A 14,003-nucleotide genomic window follows, 5' to 3' on the forward strand; every position below is an offset into this window, starting at 1 on the left:
TTCATTTGACCAACTTTACTATGGTGATCACCTCCCTTCTGGATTGTCCTGAAACGTTGGTCAGCTTTGTTACCAGTTTCAAGAATAAATAATACATATTAATAATCTGATATTCTTAGAAAAGTGTGAAAAACAAAAGGTCAGTACTGTTGCTTCACCTGTGAATATTATATCTGTGTTAACCCTTAAAATGTCACAACCAGGCAGCCCTCTTTCCACATTCCTAACACAACCAAATATGTAGCTGCAGGGTCAGCACGTGTTCTGCCCTCCACAGCGCCATTTTGGTCTTTTAATGTAAGTGGGAGTGGCTAACAACGCAGATGATTGGCGTCGAGGCTTTCGCGGGAATATGACGTAAGTGCCCGTTTCTTGGGGGAGGGTCCCTTCGGAGGTAGCATTGGACCGGAAGGAAATAACCGGCTGGAGGTGGATTGGTAAGTGACCGGGAGGTGGGGGAGATTATGGATCGCACGGAGAAGTGGGAAGACTGATAACTAACAATGGCAAATAAAGTAAAAAAAAAAATAATAATACACAAATAAACCAACATGTAACTCGATGATATTGCTCAGTAGATATCATGTATACATGGAGAAAACAAGGGAATCTCTGTAAGAAAGAGAACGCTGCCGAACAATACCAATAACATTGGAACAGCACATATTTGAGTTACATTGATAGAAAAAAAAGAACATTTCCCTACTTCTGTGCTTAATCACTATTATTCCATTTACTATAATACACGCATGCAAACCCCATAGGTGTAGTGCTTCTGCTCATGCAAGTTTATATGTATCAGTCATATATAGTTATTGTGTTACTACTTGAGTGAGAGGACATTTCAGAAATATATTTACTTTGTTTCATTGCACGTGTGAGAGAGATGCATATGTTACTAGGTGTGTGTGTGTGTATATATATATATATATATATATATATATATATATCTATCTATATATCTAAGTATGGAATAGTTTAAATAAATATGCTGTCTAAACCCCTACATTTTTATTTCTATATTATATTCAGATAGAGAATACAATTTTAAACAACTTTTCAGTTTACTTCTAATATTCTTCATTCTCTTGTTATCCTTTGTTGAAGAAACAGACATGCATTACTGGAAGCTTGGGTGAGTCAATAAGATGAAGCATATATGTGCAGCCACCAATCAGCTGCTCCTAAGCCTACCTAGGTATCCTATTCAACAAATTATATCAAGAGAACAAAGTCACATGCTCTATCTGAATCATGAAAGAAGAAAAATTGGGTTTAATGTCCTTTTAATTAGTATGGGTTTCTCTGTAAGGCCTATTTCTCTGCTTATTCATTATTAAAGGAACATAGATAGAAAATGTTCTTATCTTTTAGAGGCTGAGCATTTTATTATTGCACTTTTGCTTGTACCTGTATATAACGGTGTATAACTCACCCAAAGGGGATAAACACATTGTTAAAGGCAGTTAGAGCAGCAATGCACTACTTTGAGTTAGCTGAACACATCTGGTGAGCCAATGACAAGAGACAAACGTGTAGCCACCAATCATCAGCTAGCTCACAGTAATGCATTGCTGCACCTGAGCCTTTAGCTTTTTTTAAAAAAAGGATATCAAGTGAACAAGGTAAAATTGATAATAGAAGTAAATGGAAAAGTAACCTTAAAATTCTGTGCTGGTTTGAATCAAGCTACCTTACCTTTATTTCGGCATTTGAAATACCTGATTGTGCTTGTGGTATCCCCACTTAAACTCAACATTTTAATAGTTAAGTATTGGATATAGAAAAACTGTACACACATTCATCAGAATAAATTGCACTCTCAGTTGGGGTTATTAAATATGGGTAATAAAATGCTATTTTTAATTGTTTTCTCTAAGTGCGCTTTGTTATACAGACAGATATAAGATAAGAAAGCATTTGTGTTTAGAAAGTGATAAAAATAAGGAAATCTGATTTGCCTGCAAGCTCAAATCATTTTAATTGGTTGTGGTTTCAATTAACAAAACCAGGATATATTTTTCATACATGTTATACGCTGCTGCTGGTATAAGAAGTCATTGGAAACACATTAAGGAAAAAACATTTTACAGTTCAATGTCCCTTTAAACCCCTTAAGTACTGGGAAGTTCAGACTAAGGGGCATATTTAACAATGTGCGAGCGGACATGATACAAAGTAGCGTATCATGTCCGCTGCACATCAATAAATGCCAACAGCATACGCTGTCGGCAATTATCATTGCACCAGCAGTTCTTGTGAACTGCTGGTGCAATGCCGGCCCTGCAGATTGCGGCCAATCGGTCGCTAGCAGGGGTGTCAATCAACCCGATCGTATTAGATCGGGTTGATTTCTGTCTGCAGCCTCGGAGCAGGTGGACAGGTTATGGAGAAGCGGCCTTTATACCGCTGCTTCATAACTTCTGTTTCCATACGGAGCTTGATAAATATGCCCCTATGACTTCCCCAAAAGACCAGAGCATTTTTAGCATTTTTGCCATCACTACATTTAAACAGAAATAGAGCCTTGTTTTTTTCCCATTTACCTATCAAAACATATACATATATATATATATATATATATAATATATATATAATATATTATATATATATATATATATATATATATATATATATATATATTTAATAGACAACCCAAAGTATTGATCTAGGGCCCATTTTGGTATATTTCATGCCACCATTTCACCGCCAAATGCGAATAAATAATTAAAAAAAAAAGTAAACTTTTTCACAAACTTTGGGTTTCTCACTGAAATTATTTACAAACAGCTTGTGCAATCATGGCACACATTATTGTAAAAGCTTCTCTGGGATCCCCTGTTCTTCGTTCTCTTAGTATCTTTGTTTTAAAAAGCTGGAATTTAAGCATAGGAGCTGGCCCATTTTTGGTTCAGAACCTGGGTAGCGCTTGCTGATTAGTGTCTAAATGTAGCCATCCAATCAGCAAGCGCTACCCAGGTGCTGAACCAAAAATGGGCCGGCTCCTTTGCTTACATTCTAGCTTTTTAAAATAAAGATACCAAGAGAACGAAATTTTTTTTGATAATAGGATTAAATTAGAAAGTTGCTTAAAATTGCATGCTTTATCTGAATCATGAGAAGATAATTTTGAATAGACTATCCCTTTAAGTACTGACAGACAGACAGTCTGCCAATATGGCAGTTTAGACCTTTTTTTTTTTTTTTATTATTATTGTCCTTAGTGTTGAATTACGCCCTTACCTTCCCATCTCCCTGATCCCTCCTAAAAAGCTTCCTAACTAATTCCTGCAATCTAGGTACTGGGCAGCTGTCTGCCAGTACCCAGGTTACATAATTAAAAAAAAAAAATAAAAATAATAAATTATAATAATAAAGACATTTTTTCTGTAGTGTAGCTGCCCACTCCCCTCAGTACCCTACCCCTCCCAGATCAATTTCCCACCCTCTAATTCTCACCGTCCACTTAAAGACCCCCTTCCCTCCCCCTTCCTTCCTCCCTCCTTTCCTCCTCCCTTCCTTCCTTCCTCCCTCCTTTCCTTCCTCCCTCCTTTCCTTCCTCCCTCCTTTCCTTCATCCCTCCTTTCCTCATCCCTCCTTTCCTTCATCCCTCCTTTCCTTCATCCCTCCTTTCCTTCATCCCTCCTTTCCTTCATCCCTCCTTTCCTTCCTCCCTCCTTCCCTTCCTCCCTCCTTCCCTCCCTTCCTCCCTCCTTCCCTTCCTCCCTCCTTCCCTTCCTTCCCTCCTTCCCTTACCTTCCTCCCTCCTTACCTTCCTCCCTCCTTACCTTCCTCCCTCCTTACCTTCCTCCCTCCTTCCTTCCTCCCTCCTTCCCTTCCTCCCTCCTTCCCCCCTCCCTTCCTTCCTCCCTCCCTTCCTCCCTTCTTTCCTTTATCCCTCCTTCCCTCCCTTCCTCCCTCCTTCCCTTCCTCCCTCCCTCCTTCCCTTCCTTCCCTTCCTTCCCTTCCTTCCCTTCCTCCCTCCTTCCTTCCCTTCCTCCCTCCTTCCTTCCCTTCCTCCCTCCTTCCTTCCCTTCCTCCCTCCTTCCTTCCCTTCCTCCCTCCTTCCTTCCCTTCCTCCCTCCTTCCTTTCCTTCCTCCCTCCTTCCCTCCCTCCTTCCTTCCCTTCCTCCCTCCTTCCTTCCCTCCCTTCCTCCCTCCCTTCCTCCCTCCCTCCTCCCTCCCTTCCTCCTTTCCTTCATCCCTCCTTTCCTTCATCCCTCCTTTCCTTCATCCCTCCTTTCCTTCATCCCTCCTTTCCTTCATCCCTCCTTTCCTTCATCCCTCCTTTCCTTCATCCCTCCTTTCCTTCATCCCTCCTTTCCTTCATCCCTCCTTTCCTTCATCCCTCCTTTCCTTCATCCCTCCTTTCCTTCATCCCTCCTTTCCTTCATCCCTCCTTTCCTTCATCCCTCCTTCCCTCCCTTCCTCCCTCCTTCCCTTCCTTACCTTCCTCCCTCCTTCCCTTCCTCCCTCCTTCCCTTCCCTTCCTCCCTCCTTCCTTACCTTCCTCCCTCCTCCTTCCTCCCTCCTTCCCTTCCTCCCTCCTTCCCTTCCTCCCTCCTTCCCTCCCTTCCTCCCTCCTTCCCTTCCTCCCTCCTTTCCTTCTTCCCTCCCTCCTTCCCTCCCTTCTTCCCTCCCTCCTTCCTTTCCTCCCTCCTTCCCTCCCTTCTTCCCTCCCTCCTTCCCTCCCTTCTTCCTTCCTTCCTCTTCTCTCTCTCTCCTTCCTCCCTCCCTCTCTCCTCCTTCCTCCCCTCTCTCCCTCCTGCCTCCCTCTCGTCCCTCCTGCATCCCTCTCTTCCCTCCTGCCTCCCTCTCTCCTCCTGCCTCCTCCTCTCTCCCTCCTGCCTCCCTCTCTCCCTCCTGCCTCCCTCTCTCCCTCCTGCCTCCCTCTCTCCCTCCTCCTCTCTCCCTCCTTCCTCCTCTCTCCCTCCTTCCTCCTTCCTCCCTCTCTCCCTCCTTCCTCCCTCCTCTCCCTCCTTCCTCTCTCTCTTCTCCCTCTCTCCCCCTCTCTCCCTCCTTCCTCCCTCTCTCACCTCCTCCTCCCTCTCTCTCCCTCCTTGCCTCCCTCTCTCCCTCCTGCCTCCTCTCTCCCTCCTAGCCTCCCTCTCTCCCTCCTGCCTCCCTCTCTCCCTCCTGCCTCCTCTCTCCCTCCTTCCTCCCTCTCTCCCTCCTTCCTCTCTCCCTCCTTCCTCCCTCTCTCCCTCCTTCCTCCCTCTCTCCCTCCTTCCTCTCTCTCTTCCTCCCTCTCTCCCTCCTTCCTCCCTCTCTCCCTCCTTCGCTCCCTCTCTCCCTCCTTCCTCCCTCTCTCCCTCCTTCCTCCCTCTCTCTCTCTCCCTCCTTCCTCCCTCTCTCTCTCTCCCTCCTTCCTCCCTCTCTCTCTCTCCCTCCTTCCTCCCTCTCTCTCTCCCTCCTTTCTCTCTCCCTCCTTCCTCCCTCTCTCCCTCCTTCCTCCTCTCCTCCTCCTACCTCCCTCTCTCCCTCCTTCCTCCCTTCCTCCCTCCTTCCTCCTTCCTCCCTCTCTCCCTCCTTCCTCCCTCTCAACCTCCTTCCTTCCCTTCCTCCCTCCCTTCCTCCTTCCTCCCTTCCTTCCTCCCTTCCTTCCTCCTTCCTTCCCTCTTTCCTTCATCCCTCTTCCTTCATCCCTCCTTTCCTTCATCCCTCCTTTCCTTCATCCCTCCTTTCCTTCATCCATCCTTCCCTCCCTTCCTTACCTTCCTCCCTTCCTTCCCTTCCTCCCTCCTTCCCTTCCTCCCTCCTTCCCTTCCTCCCTCCTTCCCTTCCTCCTTCCCTTCCTCCTTCCCTTCCTCCCTCCTTCCCTTCCTCCCTCCTTTCCTTCTTCCCTCCCTCCTTCCCTCCCTTCTTCCCTCCCTTCTTCCCTTCCTCCCTCTCTCCCTCCCTCTCTCCCTCCTTCCTCCCTCTCTCCCTCCTTCCTCCCTCTCTCCCTCCTTCCTCTCTCTCTCTCTCCTTCCTCCCTCCCTCTCTCCCTCCTTCCTCCCTCTCTCCCTCCTTCCTCCCTCCCTCCTGCCTCCCTCTCTCCCTCCTGCCTCCCTCTCTCCCTCCTGCCTCCCTCTCTCCCTCCTGCCTCCCTCTCTCCCTCCTGCCTCCCTCTCTCCCTCCTTCCTCCCTCTCTCCCTCCTTCCTCCCTCTCTCCCTCCTTCCTCCTTCCTCCTTCCTCCCTCTCTCCTCCTTCCTCCTCTCTCCTCCTTCCTCCTCTCTCTTCCTCCCTCTCTCTCTTCCTCTCTCTCCCTCCTCTCTCCCTCTCTCCCTCCTTCCTCCCTCTCTCTACATCCTTCCTCACTCACTCTCCCTCCTTCCTCCCTCTCTCTCCCTCCTTCCTCCCTCTCTCCCCCTCCTTCCTCCCTCTCGCCCTCCGTCCTCCCTCTCTCCCTCCTTCCTCCCTCTCTCCCTCCTTCCTCCCTCCCTCCCTCCCTCTCTCCCTCCTTCCTCCCTCTCTCCCTCCTTCCTCCCTCCCTCCTGCCTCCCTCTCTCCCTCCTGCCTCCCTCTCTCACCTCCTCCTGCCCTCTCTCCCTCCTCCTCCCTCTCTTCCCTCCTGCCTCCCTCCTCCCTCCTTCCTCCCTCTCTCCCTCCTTCCTCCCTCTCATCCCTCCTTCCTCCCTCTCTCCCTCCTTCCTCCTTCCTCCCTCTCTCCTCCGTCCTCCCTCTCTCCCTCCTTCCTCTCTCTCTTCCCCCTCTCTCTCTTCCTCCCTCTTCTCTCTCCTCCCTCTCCTCCTCTTCCTCCCTCTCTCTCTTCCTCCTCTCTCCTTCCTCCTCGCTCTCCCTTCCTCTCGTCCCTCTCTCCCTCCTCTCTCCCTCCCTCTCTCCCTCTCTCCCTCCTTCCTCCCTCTCTCCCTCCTTCCTCCCTCTCTCCCTCCTTCCTCCCTCTCTCCCTCCTTCCTCCCTCTCTCCCTCCTTCCTCCCTCTCTCCCTCCTTCCTCCCTCTCTCCTCCTTCCTCCCTCTCTCCCTCCTTCCTTCCTCCCTCTCTCCCTCCTTCCTCCCTCTCTCCCTCCTTCCTCCCTCTCTCCCTCCTTCCTCCCTCTCTCCCTCCTTCCTCCCTCTCTCCCTCCTTCCTCCCTCCCTCCTTCCTCTCTCCCTCCTTCCTCCCTCTCTCCCTCCTTCCTCCCTCTCTCCCGCAGCCTTCCTCCCTCCTTCCTCCTCCTCCCTCTCTCCCTCCTTCCTCCCTCCCTCCCCCTTCCTCCCTCCTTCCTCCCTCTCTCCCTCCTTCCTCCCTCCTTCCTCCCTCTCTCCCTCCTTCCTCCCTCTCTCCCTCCTTCCTCCCTCTCTCCCTCCTTCCTCCCTCTCTCCCTCCTTCCTCCCTCTCTCCCTCCTTCCTCCCTCTCTCTCTCCCTCCTTCCTCCCTCTCTCTCTCCCTCCTTCCTCCCTCTCTCTCTCCCTCCTTCCTCCCTCTCTCTCTCTCCCTCCTTCCTCCCTCTCTCTCTCTCCCTCCTTCCTCCCTCTCTCTCCCTCCTTCCTCCCTCCTTCCTCCTTCCTCCCTCTCTCCCTCCTTCCTCCCTCCTTCCTCCCTCTCTCCCTCCTTTCTCTCTCCCTCCTTCCTCCCTCCTTTCTCCCTCCTTCCTCCCTCTCTCCCTCCTTCCTCCCTCTCTCCCTCCTGCCTCTATCTCTCTCTCTCCCTACTTCATCTCTCTCTCCCTCCTTCCTCTCTCTCTCTCATCCCTTCCTCCCTCCCTCTCTCCCTCCTTCTCCCTCTCTCCCTCCTTCCTCCCTCCCTCCTGCCTCCCTCCTGCCTCCCTCACTCCCTCCTGCCTCCCTCTCTCCCTCCTGCCTCCCTCTCTCGCCTCCTGCCTCCCTCTCTCCCTCCTGCCTCCCCTCTCTCCCTCCTTCCTCCCTCTCTCCCCTCCTTCCTCCCTCTCTCCCTCCTTCCTCCCTCCCTTCCTCCCTCTCTTCCCACCTCTCTCCCCCTCTTCCTCTCTCTCTTCCTCCCTCTCTTCCCACCTCTCTCCCCCTCTTCCTCTCTCTTCCTTCCTCCCTCTCTCCCTCCTGCCCTCTCTCTCTCCCTCCTTCCCTCCCTCTCTCTCTCCCTCCTTCCTCCCTCTTTCCCTCCCTCTGTCTCTCTCCTCCTCCCCTTCTCTCCTCTCTCCCTCCTTCCTCCTCTCTCCCCTCCGTCCTCCCTCTCTCCCTCCTTCCTCCCTCTCTCCCTCCTTCCTGCCCTCTCTCCCTCCTTCCTCCCTCTCTCCCTCCTGCCTCCCTCTCTCCCTCCTGCCTCCCTCACTCCCTCCTTCCTCCCTCTCTCCCTCCTTCCTCCCTCTCTCCCTCCTTCCTCCTCCCTCTCCCCTCCTTCCTCCCTCTCTCCCTCCTTCCTCCCTCCCTCCCTCCTTCCTCCCTCTCTCCCTCCTTCCTCCCTCTCTCCCTCCTTCCTCCCTCCTTCCTCCCTTCCTCCCTCCTTCCTCCTTCCTCCCTCCTTCCTCCCTCTCTCACCTCCTTCCTCCCTCCTTCCTCCCTCTCTCAGCCTCCTTCCTCCTTCCTCCTTCCTCCCTCTCTCCCTCCTTCCTCCCTCTCTCCCTCCTTCCTCCCTCTCTCCCTCCTTCCTCCCTCGCTCTCCCTCCTTCCTCCCTCTCTCTCTCCCTCCTTCCTCCCTCTCTCTCTCCCTCCTTCCTCCCTCTCTCTCTCCCTCCTTCCTCCCTCTCTCCCTCCTTCCTTCCTCCCTCTCTCTCTCCCTCCTTCCTCTCTCTCTCCCTCCTTCCTTCCCTTCCTCCCTCCTCCCCTTCCTTCCCTTCCTCCCTCCTTCCTCCCTCTCTCCCTCCTTCCTCCCTCTCTCCCTCCTTCCTCCCTCCTTCCTCCCTCCTTCCTCCTTCCTCCCTCCTTCCTCCTTCCTCCCTCCTTCCTCCTTTCTCCCTCCTTCTCTCCCTCTCTCCCTCCCTCTCTCCCTCCCTCCTTCCTCCCTCCCTTCCTTCCTCCCCTCTCTCCCTCCTTCCTCCCTCTCTCCCTCCTTCCTCCCCTCTCTCCCGTCTCCTTCCTCCCTCTCTCTACCTCCTTCCTCCCTCTCTCTCTCCCTCCTTCCTCCCTCTCTCTCTCTCTCTCTCCCTCCTTCCTCCCTGTCTCTCTCCCTACCTACCTCCCTCTCTCCCTCCCTCCCTGACTTCCTCCCTCTCTCCCTCCCTCCTTCCTCCCCTCTCCCCTCCTTCCTCCCTCTCTCCTCCCTCTCTCCCTCCTTCCTCCCTCTCTCCCTCCTTCCTCCCTCTCTCCCTCCTTCCTCCCTCTCTCCCTCCTTCCTCCCTCTCTCCCTCCTTCCTCCCTCTCTCTCCCTCCTTCCTCCCTCTCTCCCTCCTTCCTCCCTCTCTCCCTCCTTCCTCCCTCTCTCCCTCCTTCCTCCCTCTCTCCCTCCTTCCTCCTTCCTCCCTCCTTCCTCCCTCTCTCCCTCCTTCCTCCCTCCTTCCTCCCTCTCTCCCTCCCTCCTTCCTCCCTCTCTCTCTCCCTCCTTCCTCCCTCCTTCCTTCCTCTCTCTCTCCCTCCTTCCTCCCTCTCTCCCTCCCTCCTTCCTCCCTCTCTCCCTCCTTCCTCCCTCTCTCCCTCCCTCCTTCCTCCCTCTCTCCTCCCTCTCTCCCTCCTTCCTCCCTCTCTCTCTCCCTCCTTCCTCCCTCTCTCCCTCCTTCCTCCCTCTCTCCCTCCTGCCTCCCTCTCTCCCTCCTCCCTCTCTCCCTCCTTCCTCCCTCTCTCCCTCCTTCCTCCTTCCTCCCTCTCTCCCTCCTTCCTCCCTCTCTCACCTCCTTCCTCTCTCTCTTCCTCCCTCTCTCCCTCCTCTCTCCCTCCTTCCTCCCTCTCTCCCTCCTCCCTCCCTCTCTCCCTCCTGCCTCCCTCTCTCCCTCCTGCCTCCCTCTCTCCCTCCTGCCTCCCTCTCTCCCTCCTGCCTCCCTCTCTCCCTCCTTCCTCCCTCTCTCCCTCCTTCCTCCCTCTCTCCCTCCTTCTTCCCTCTCTCCCTCCTTCCTCCCTCTCTCCCTCCTTCCTCCCTCTCTCCCTCCTTCCTCCCTCTCTCCCTCCTCTCTCCCTCCTTCCTCCCTCTCTCCCTCCTTCCTCCCTCTCTCCCTCCTTCCTCCCTCTCTCCCTCCTTCCTCCCTCTCTCCCTCCTTCCTCCCTCTCTCCCTCTCTCCCTCCTTCCTCCCTCTCTCCCTCTCTCCCTCCTTCCTCCCTCTCTCCCTCCTTCCTCCCTCTCTCCCTCCTTCCTCCCTCTCTCCCTCCTTCCTCCCTTCCTCCCTCCTTCCTCCTTCCTCCCTCTCTCCCTCCTTCCTCCCTCTCTCCCTCCTTCCTTCCCTTCCTCCCTCCCTTCCTCCCTTCCTCCCTTCCTTCCTCCTTTCCTCCCTCCTTTCCTTCATCCCTCCTTTCCTTCATCCCTCCTTTCCTTCATCCCTCCTTTCCTTCATCCCTCCTTTCCTTCATCCCTCCTTTCCTTCATCCATCCTTCCCTCCCTTCCTTACCTTCCTCCCTCCTTCCTTCCTCCCTCCTTCCCTTCCTCCCTCCTTCCCTTCCTCCCTCCTTCCCTTCCTCCCTCCTTCCCTTCCTCCCTCCTTTCCTTCTTCCCTCCCTCCTTCCCTCCCTTCTTCCCTCCCTCCTTCCTTTCCTCCCTCCTTCCCTCCCTTCTTCCCTCCCTCCTTCCCTCCCTTCTTCCCTTCCTCCCTCTCTCTCTCCCTCCTTCCTCCCTCTCTCCCTCCTTCCTCCCCTCCTCTCCCTCCTTCCTCCCTCTCTCTCTCCTTCCTCCCTCCCTCTCTCCCTCCTTCCTCCCTCTCTCCCTCCTTCCTCCCTCCCTCCTGCCTCCCTCTCTCCCTCCTTCCTCCCTCCTTCCTCCCTCCCTCCTTCCTCTCTCCCTCCTGCCTCCCTCTCTCCCTCCTGCCTCCCTCTCTCCCTCCTGCCTCCCTCTCTCCCTCCTGCCTCCCTCTCTCCCTCCTTCCTCCCTCTCTCCCTCCTTCCTCCCTCTCTCCCTCCTTCCTCCCTCTCTCCCTCCTTCCTCCTTCCTCCCTCTCTCCCTCCTTCCTCCCTCTCTCCCTCCTTCCTCTCTCTCTTCCTCCCTCTCTCTCTTCCTCCCTCTCTCCCTCCTCTCTCCCTCCTCTCTCCCTCCTTCCTCCCTCTCTCCCTCCTTCCTCCCTCTCTCCCTCCTTCCTCCCTCTCTCCCTCCTTCCTCCCTCTCTCCCTCCTTCCTCCCTCTCTCCCTCCTTCCTTCCTCCCTCTCTCCCTCCTTCCTCCCTCTCTCCCTCCTTCCTCCCTCTCTCCCTCCTTCCTCCCTCTCTCCCTCCTTCCTCCCTCCTTCCCTTCCTTCCTCCCTCCTTCCCTTCCTCCCTCTCTCCTTCCTTCCTCCCTCTCTCCCTCCTTCCTCCCTCTCTCCCTCCTTCCTCTCTCCTTCCTCCCTCTCTCCTTCCCTTCCCTCCTTCCTCCCTCTCTCTCCCTCCTTCCTCCCTCCTTCCTCCTCCTCTCTCCCTCTTCCTCCCTCCTTCCTCCCTCTCTCCCTCCTTCCTCCCCTCCTTCCTCCCTCTCTCCCTCCTTCCTCCCTCTCTCCCTCCTTCTCCCCTCTCTCCCTCCTTCCTCCCTCTCTCCCTCCTTCCTCCCTCTCTCCCTCCTTCCCTCCCTCTCTCTCTCCCTCCTTCCCTCCCTCTCTCTCTCCCTCCTTCCTCCCTCTCTCCCTCCTTCCTCCCTCTCTCCCTCCTTCCTCCCTCTCTCCCTCCTTCCTCCCTCTCTCCTTCCTTCCTCCCTCCTTCCTCCCTCCTTCCTCCTTTCTCCCTCCTTCCTCCTTTCTCCCTCCTTCCTCCCTCTCTCCCTCCTTCCTCCCTCTCTCCCTCCTTCCTCCCTCTCTCCCTCCTTCCTCCCTCTCTCCCTCCTTCCTCCCTCTCTCCCTCCTTCCTCCCTCTCTCCCTCCTTCCTCCCTCTCTCCCTCCTTCCTCCCTCTCTCCCTCCTTCCTCCCTCTCTCTCTCCCTCCTTCCTCCCTCTCTCTCCCTCCTTCCTCCCTCTCTCTCTCCCTCCTTCCTCCCTCCCTCTCTCCCTCCTTCCTCCCTCTCTCCCTCCTTCCTCCCTCTCTCCCTCCTGCCTCCCTCTCTCCCTCCTGCCTCCCTCTCTCCCTCCTGCCTCCCTCTCTCCCTCCTGCCTCCCTCTCTCCCTCCTGCCTCCCTCTCTCCCTCCTTCCTCCCTCTCTCCCTCCTTCCTCCCTCTCTCCCTCCTTCCTCCTTCCTCCCTCTCTCCCTCCTTCCTCCCTCTCTCCCTCCTTCCTCTCTCTCTTCCTCCCTCCTCTCTCTCTCCCTCCTCTCTTCTCCTCCTTCTCCCCCCTCTCTCCCCCCTCCCTCCTTCCTCCCTCTCACTCCTTCTCCTCCCTCTCTCCCTCCTGCCTCCCTCTCTCCCTCCTGCCTCCTCTCTCCTCCCTCCTTCCTCCCCGCTCTCCTCCTCCTTCCCTCTCTCTCCCCTCCTTCCTCCCCTCTCCCCTCCTTCTCCCTCTCTCCCTCCTTCCTCCTCTCTCCCTCTTCCTCCCGTCTCTTCTCTCCGTCCTCCTCCTTCCTTCCTCCCTCCTTCCTCCTTCTCCTCCTTACTCCCTCTCTCCCTCCTTCCTCCCTCTCTTCTCGCCTCCTTCTCCCTCTCTCCCTCCTTCCTCCCCTCCTCTTCCTCCCTCTCTCCCTCCCCCTTCCTCCCTCTCTCCCTCCTTCCTCCCTCTCTCCCTCTTTCTCCCTCTCTCTCTCCCTCCTTCCTCCCTCTCTCTCTCTCCCACCTTCCTCTCTCTCTCTCTCCCTCCTTCCTCCCTCTCTTTCTCCCTCCTTCCTCCCTCTCTCCTCCTTCCTCCCCCTCCCTCCTTCCTCCCCCCCTCCTTCCTCCCTCTCTCCCTCCTTCCTCCCTCCTTCCTCCTCCTCCCTCCTTCCTCCTTTCTCCCTCCTTCCTCCCTCTCTCCCTCCCTCCTCCCTCCTTCCTCCCTCTCTCCCTCCTTCCTCCCTCTCTCCCTCCTTCCTCCCTCCCTCCTTCCTCCCTCTCTCTCTCCCTCCTTCCTCCCTCTCTCTCTCCCTCCTTCCTCCCTCTCTCTCTCCCTCCTTCCTCCCTCCTTCCTTCCTCTCTCTCTCCCTCCTTCCTCCCTCTCTCCCTCCCTCCTTCCTCCCTCTCTCCCTCCTCTCGTCTCCCCTCCTTCCTCCCCTCTCTCTCCCCTCCTTCCTCCTCTCTCCCTCCTTCCTCCCTCTCTCCCTCCTTCCTCCCTCTCTCCCTCCTTCCTCCCTCTCTCCCTCCTTCATCCCTCTCTCCCTCCTTCCTCACCTCTCTCCCTCCTTCCTCCCTCGCTCCCTCCCTCTCTCCCTCCTTCCTCCCTCTCTCCCTCCTTCCTCCCTCCTTCCTCCCTCCTTCCTCCCTCTCTCCCTTCCTCCCTCTCTCCCTCCTTCCTCCTCTCTCCCTCCTTCCTCCCTCTCTCCCTCCTTCCTCCCTCTCTCCCTCCTTCCTCCCTCCTTTCCTCCTTCCTCCCTCTCTCCCTCCTTCCTCCCTCTCTCCCTCCTTCCTCCCTCTCTCCCTCCTTCCTCCCTCTCTCCCTCCTTCCTCCCTCTCTCCCTCCTTCCTCCCTCTCTTCCTCCCTCCTTCCTCCTTCCTCCCTCTCTCCCTCCGTCCTCCCTCCTTCCTCCCTCTCTCCCTCCTTCCTCCCTCCTTCCTCCCTCCTTCCTCCCTCTCTCCCTCCTTCCTCCCTCTCTCCCTCCTCCCTCCCTCTCTCCCTCCTTCCTCCCTCTCTCCCTCCTTCCTCCCTCTCTCCCTCCTTCCTCCCTCCCTCCTGCCTGCCTCCCTCTCTCCCTCCTGCCTCCCTCTCTCCCTCCTGCCTCCCTCTCTCCCTCCTGCCTCCCTCTCTCCCTCCTGCCTCCCTCTCTCCCTCCTGCCTCCCTCTCTCCCTCCTGCCTCCCTCTCTCCCTCCTGCCTCCCTCTCTCCCTCCTTCCTCCCTCTCTCTCCCTCCTTCCTCCCTCTCTCCCTCCTCCCTCTCTCCCTCCTTCCTCCCTCTCTCCCTCCTTCCTCCCTCTCTCCCTCCTTCCTCTCTCTCTTCCTCCCTCT

General features: G+C 55.6%; 1 protein-coding gene across 3 annotated transcripts in view; it reads left to right on the forward strand.

The window, feature by feature from the left end:
• Positions 1–382: 382 nt before the first annotated feature.
• The window catches only part of ZMYM4 (zinc finger MYM-type containing 4), a 710,031-nt gene continuing 696,410 nt past the window's right edge, over positions 383–14,003 (forward strand). Inside the window, exon 1 of one of the 3 annotated variants that reach the window (XM_053707062.1) lies at positions 383–437. The gene's annotated coding sequence lies outside the window, so the exon portion shown is untranslated. The remainder of the gene's footprint in view (positions 438–14,003) is intronic. The other 2 variants (XM_053707061.1, XM_053707064.1) reach the window with 2 other exon arrangements.

Source organism: Bombina bombina, chromosome 3, assembly GCF_027579735.1.
Source record: "Bombina bombina isolate aBomBom1 chromosome 3, aBomBom1.pri, whole genome shotgun sequence".
NCBI classification, from domain to species: domain Eukaryota; kingdom Metazoa; phylum Chordata; class Amphibia; order Anura; family Bombinatoridae; genus Bombina; species Bombina bombina.